Here is a 6,384-nt window from a genome sequence, read left to right on the forward strand (position 1 = left end):
AGCAAAATATCTATTGCAAAAGAATGAATCTAAAAAAAAAAAAAAGGATTGGAGTACTGGAATGTTTTAGGAGGAAAATGAGGAGAGGCGAAGAAGCTCATATTATGCAAAGTTATTATAAATTCTAGTATGGAATTTTAAAAGGTTTGTGGCATTAAAGGATCTCAATTGGTAGAGTTAATAACAAATACATTTTGACAGCAACATGGGAAACAAAATAAGGTAGAGAAACTGTAGGTACATGGAAAACAATGATCAACTGAATTAACATATTGGTAACTGGAAGAAAGAAGTGGGTGAAGATTCAACAGCTGTTAGGAGGAAGACACTCCTTGACTTAGAGGATAAATTGATGGATAATCCACAACAGAAAGAGGATGTAGGACTGAAGAAGAGATTTTTAAGAGAAACTAACTGTCACATACTTATGTGTAAAGATTCAAGAAGTGTTAAAAGTGCTCTTCTGTGGAATCTGTTACACCTGAGCTCAGAAGATGACTACAACTTTCAAATTGTATGATTATCAGCAAGATACCTAAGTTATCCAAGGCTGAGCTTCTTTATTCATTCTTCCTTAATGCCCTACAGTCAGTCCCCATGTGCCATGACTTCTATTTATTAAAAATAGCTGGAGTCTGTATCTTTTAGTTTTCCTAGGCTTTTATCATATCTTGCTGTAATTATTGCAGAATCCTCTTAGTCTTCTTGCCTCCAATATCTTCTCCTTCTAGTACATCTTCCACATGACAGCCAGAATAATCTTTCAAAACAAAGAAAGGAAATATATTTTTCTTTAAAGAACTCTAGCTTTAGTGAGATACTGAGTAAAGAGGAACAAGAGGCGTGGGTGCGGAAGGTCAGGTCCAGGAACTCTAACTCCTTGTCACTCAAGAAATGTCCTCCCTTTCAGAATATGCCTTGCGCATGTGTCGTCTCAGTGCCCGGCTATTTGGTGAAGTCGTCAGGCCTACTGATTCCAAGTCTATGAAAGTGGTGAAACTGTTTAGTGAACTGCCCTTGGCCAAGAAGAAGAAGACTTATGACTGGTATCCAAATCACCACACTTACGCTGAACTCATGCAGACACTCCGATTTCTTGGACTCTACAGAGACGAGCATCAGGATTTTATGGATGAGCAGAAACGACTAAAGAAGCTTCGTGGAAAGGAGAAACCAAAGAATGGAGAAGGGAAAAGAGCAGCAAAAAGGAAATAGTGTTGGTCCCTCAAGAGGGAGAATTTATTCCTCAGTGGCAGAGAGAAGAAAGTGCATTTATTGTCTTTCCACATATTGGAGGAATGTCATCTTCCTAAATGAAGGTTATTTGGAGGAACACAGTCATCTCCTTGTTGGAATCTAGTCCAGTTACATTGTGGCTGGTTTCTTGAACACATTCTAACTGTGCACAATTATTTTGGCCTTGGCCATGTAATGTGAGGTTTACCTGATTCTCTAATGAAATAAATACCAAAGTTATAAAAAAAAAAAAAAGAGGAACAAGAATGTACCAAGGAGACTAGGTGGCCTTATTATGTAGTCTAGAATTGATTTGATGTTTCTGATGTGATTAGAAAGGCAGTCTCAGAGTTGCACAAATGTGAATTCAGAAGAGACAGTTCTGGGTGATAGGGGAAGAGAGGAAGGTGTGAAGGAAGGTTCCTTAATTTCTAATGTGTGTTACTAAGTAGAAGTGGATCAAAGACAGGGGAGAAAGTTGTGTTTGTTCTTGGACAAATTTGAGAGTGAAATGATTTTGAGATATGCAAATGGATACACAGAAGAAGCAATTGAATCTGAGTCTGAGAGCTATACATACCAATGTCATGAGTGTACAGGAACCTATGAATTTATAGACATTTATAAAATTGTCAAATAATGATTATGAAACAAAAATGTCAGCAGATGTATGACATCACAAATGCCAACATTTAAAGGTAAGTAGAAAGGGAAGAACCTGCAAGAGACACAAGATGCAACCAGAAAAGTAGAAAGGAAACAAGGAGGATACAGTGTCACAGGAGCTGCCAGAAAGATATAGTGGTCCACAACTTGGAATGATGCTGAACGAAATGAAGTCAGAAAAGCCCACTGGATTTAGTAATATGACTTACTCCGGACATTAGTGGCTGGTTTTCTCAGGGAGTAATGGGTATGAAAATGAAGAGTAAGTTGAGGAGTAAGTGTGAAATGAGGAAAAGGAGAAAGTAAGTAAAAACAACTTAAAAGAAGTTGGGCTGTGGGAGAAGGGGAGAGAGAGAAAGTGATTTTGCTCTCAAGGAACACAGGAATCGCCAGAGTAATCTTTCAAAACAGTGAAAGGAAATGTATTTTTCCTTGTTATGAAGAAAGAATGCATTTAGTTGTGATGTCTATCAGTGCACAGAGGCGGCTTATTGGACTGAGGGAAAAGCAAACAGGAACACCCAGATATGCTCATCAAAATATCCTATCGTATTTTGAACCAAATGTTAAAATAGAAGCTTTACAACAAAAAGTAATGATTACATATAAAGCTCTCTCTTGCCCAGCCTATTTACACTCCATTGCCCACCTTGGTAACAGGATCCTGGGAACCACTGGTTACTTGGAAGATGACTGATTTTGTTGCACAGTAAAACAGAATGGTAAACAAACAACAGCTTATCTTAATTTAAATTTTTGACATTTTGCTCATCATGATTTTTGTGTATTCTAAAATATTACATTAAAATGGCCTTTATATTGATTACTAAATTTATTAGCACTCCCTTATATTTTGCACCTGAATTGTATGCCATATTTACTTCAATTTAATGCTGAACCTAATCAAAAAGCAAGGAAATTTGATTGACAATTATGATTAATAGTGAAGATAATGGGATTAGAACTATTCATGATCATTTAGGAAGTATGTTAACTGCAGAGAATTCTTAGAAAAAGCTGTAAATAGTGATGATGTAGATAACGAGAAAGCATAAAGGAACATTCATTTATTCATTTAAGCAGAAAATATGTTAAATATTCAAAACACTGACTTGAATTTGAAAATCTCCATATTTACTTATATGACACAACTCCTTTTTAAAAGAGTCTTGTGGTCTAATTGAATGTATTTTGCTCCCATACTTCTTAGGTAAGAAATTATACTTACATGAGTTGAGAAGCCTCAAGCTATGACATAGTGTTAAGTGAGAAAAGGGGTTGATTTTTAATATGAATTAATTAGCACTTAGACTAAGTTTCGATGATAATTCAATGTGATTTTATCATTAATATTGACTCATGTCAATAAAATGCCATCTTTTGACAGAGAGAAATGCTTTGTGGTTTCCTCAGTATGCAAAAACACAGCAATTTTAAGTAAATATTTTTTCTTTATTTCCTTTTTTTTTTTTTTTTTTTTTGAGACAGTCTTGCTCCAGTGGCATGATCTTGGCTCACTGCAACCTCCTCTTCCTGGGTTCAAGTGATTCTTGTGCCTCACCTTCAGAGTAGCTGGGATTACAAGTATGCACCACCCTGCCCAGCTAATTTTTGTTTGTTCGTTTTTGTGGAGATGGGGTTTCACCATTTTGGCCAGGCTGGCCTTGAACTCCTGGCCTCAAGAGATCTGCCTGCCTCGGGTTCCCAAAGTGCTGGGATTACAGGCTTGAGCCACCACAGCTGGCTCATAAACATTTTTTCTTAGCATTTTATTTTGCATGTCTTGAAGGCTCAAAATATCAAGCATTTTTGCTGGGGTCCTTTTCACATTATTTTCAACAACTTATTTTCAGTTTATTTATATTTAGTATGTTACTGGAATAATGTTTGGTGTTTAACAAGCATAATATAAAACAAAGTTTATAATATAAAACAAAGTTGGATTAGTGGATTTGTTCCTTGGTAGTTCTCATTCTCAGCTAATACTCTACCTAGGTGCATAATCTTTGTAGAAAATATTATGTACTTGAAGAACAGATGCTCCTTTCATTAATAATTCCATAAGTTTATAAATCGAGACTATTCAAAATTGGGCATATGCTTTCTTTAGTTTTTAAAATTGTTTATTTATTTATAATCTAGATAATTGACATACATACTTATACATATTGCTTAAAATTAAAATGTTACTCAGCATCTCCCTAAGAAAAAACTGTAATTCCTTGCTCTATCTGACATTGTATTTTCAAAGCAATACGGTTTTGGACGACCTAGCATATGGCTTTCCATTTGCTGGCATTTAAGGGGGGTCAATAAATAATGCTCATATCTTCTCCTCTTGTGTTCAAAACCAGTTGAGAGATAGGCACAGCAGTTGGGCAGATGGAGATAAATGTTTTAATTTTTGTCTTTTCCTGATAAATTCTCATTAGAAAATTCTCAATAGAAAATGTTAAAATGGATCATAGTACACTAAAATTAGGCAGACTTATTCACCCAGTCAGGTTGTACTGGTCAATCACAAATCTCTCCTGAGGGTTCTTGCCACATAAAATTTGTGTCATGAAAAACAGTCCATTTTCTTCTTCAAGTCATCTATTAGGAAATTTATGATTCCCCTGGAAGGGAATGAATAGAAATACACAGACTACAAGAGTTACTTTAAAAGAGCTGTTCTAAAGGTGTGGGTGGAGGATCCCTGCAGCCTCCGCAGAAATCTTTTTGGGCTCTGCGAGGCCCTCTTTTTCCGACCACTTACCTGTATGGGGCTGGATCCTCTTTCTGTACTTCAATCAAAACAATACAGTACATCCCAGTGAGTTCCTGCTGTCTTTTATTAAGTCAAACATGAAAGAGATTTGCAGCAATGTACAGTAGGGCATCTTATTTTGCTAACTTGTAGAAGAACAACATAGTTATTTTTCATAAAATGATATTATTTATAGTAACATGTAATCAGTATATTTTTTCATAAAATCTCATTTTTCATAAAATTATATTTATAATATGTAATAAGTATATTATTTTTACTTTAAATAAATTAATAGGTGTATTAGTCAGGGTTCTCTAAAGGGACAGAATTAATAGGATAGACGTGTATATGAGGGTGAGTTGATTAGGACAATCAACTCACAGAATCACAACATGAAGTCCCACAATAGGCTGTCTGCAAGCTGAGGAGCCAGGAAGCCAGGCCGAGTCCCCAAACCTCAAAAGTAAGGAAGCCAATAGTGCAGCCTTCAGTTTGTGGCTGAAGGTCGGAGAGTCCCTGGCAAGTCACTGGTGTAAGTCCAAGAGTGCAAAAGCTGAAGAACATGGAGTCTGATGTTCAAGGGGAGGAAGCATCCAGCATGGGAGAAAGATGGAGGCCGGAGACTTACCCAGTCAGGGCCTTCAGCGTTACTTTGCCTGCTTTTATCCTAGCCTCACTGGCAGCTGACTATTTGGTGTTCACCCAGATTGAGGGGCATCTGCCTCTCCCAGTCCACTGACTCAAATGTTACTCTCCTTTGGCAACACCCTCACAGACATACCCAAGAATAGTACTTTGCATCTGTCAGTCCAATCAAGTTGACATTCAATATTTACCATCAAAAGAGGTAAACATTTTTAAAATTTCTCAGCTTCTTATACAGTCGATATAACTCACATAAACAAAATCTCTTTGTTGTCCTCACAAACATGTAAAAGTGTAAAGATGTCCCGTGATAAAGTTTGAGTCTGGGCACAGTGGCTCATGCCTGTAATCCCAACACCTTAAGAGGTCAAGGAAAGAGGATTGCTTGAGCCCAGGAATTTGAGACCAGCCTGGGAAACATAACAAAACCCCATCTCTACAAAAAAAATAGAAAAATCAGCAGAATATGGTTGTACATGCCTGTAATCTCAGCTACTCAGCAGGCTAAGGCAGGAAGATCACTGTAGCCCAGGAGGTTGTGGCTGCACTGAGCTGAGATAGTGCCACTGCATTTCATCCTAGGCAACAGAGTGAAGCCCTGTCTGCAAACAAAAAACAAACAGGCAAAAAGTTTGGGAACCATTGCTCTAATAAAAGCTCCTTTGCATGAAAACATGAGTGATTTGCTTTATGCGACCACCACAGCCGGCGCCAGAGGAAAAGGCAAGTAGGCAAGATAAAACGGAAACTTAATTACATAGCCAATGTATATAAAGACGAGGCGAGGCTCACCGGTCTCCAGCGTTCTGGGGCGAGGTTCCCGCGTCCTGTGTAGGAGGAGGGGCCAAGGAAGTTCAGACCACCCGCCTACCGGGAGCGGCTTTTATATCTTGGGCCTGGGAGTGGGCGGGCGGTAGGCGGGATGCGGGCGGGTCCAGGGCTGTGCTGAGGGCGGGCCAGGTAGGTTTCGGTTTCCTAGGTCGGAGGTCATGCCGCGCCTGCGCAGTTGGCCTGTGCCTTTCCCGGCGCGGGGAAAGTTGGTGATGAAGAACTCGGAAGTACGCCATCTTAGTCACCTTTGTTCT

The 6,384-nt window shown here is 38.4% G+C and overlaps 1 pseudogene across 1 annotated transcript; it reads left to right on the forward strand.

The window, feature by feature from the left end:
- The first annotated feature begins 847 nt into the window (after window positions 1-847).
- Window positions 848-1,337, forward strand: LOC111554972 (annotated as a pseudogene). The gene has a single exon (XR_002735377.3). The product of XR_002735377.3 is annotated as a 28S ribosomal protein S33, mitochondrial pseudogene (transcript).
- The last annotated feature ends 5,047 nt before the right edge of the window (window positions 1,338-6,384 follow it).

This window comes from Piliocolobus tephrosceles, chromosome 5, assembly GCF_002776525.5.
Source record: "Piliocolobus tephrosceles isolate RC106 chromosome 5, ASM277652v3, whole genome shotgun sequence".
Classification (NCBI taxonomy): Eukaryota; Metazoa; Chordata; class Mammalia; order Primates; family Cercopithecidae; genus Piliocolobus; species Piliocolobus tephrosceles.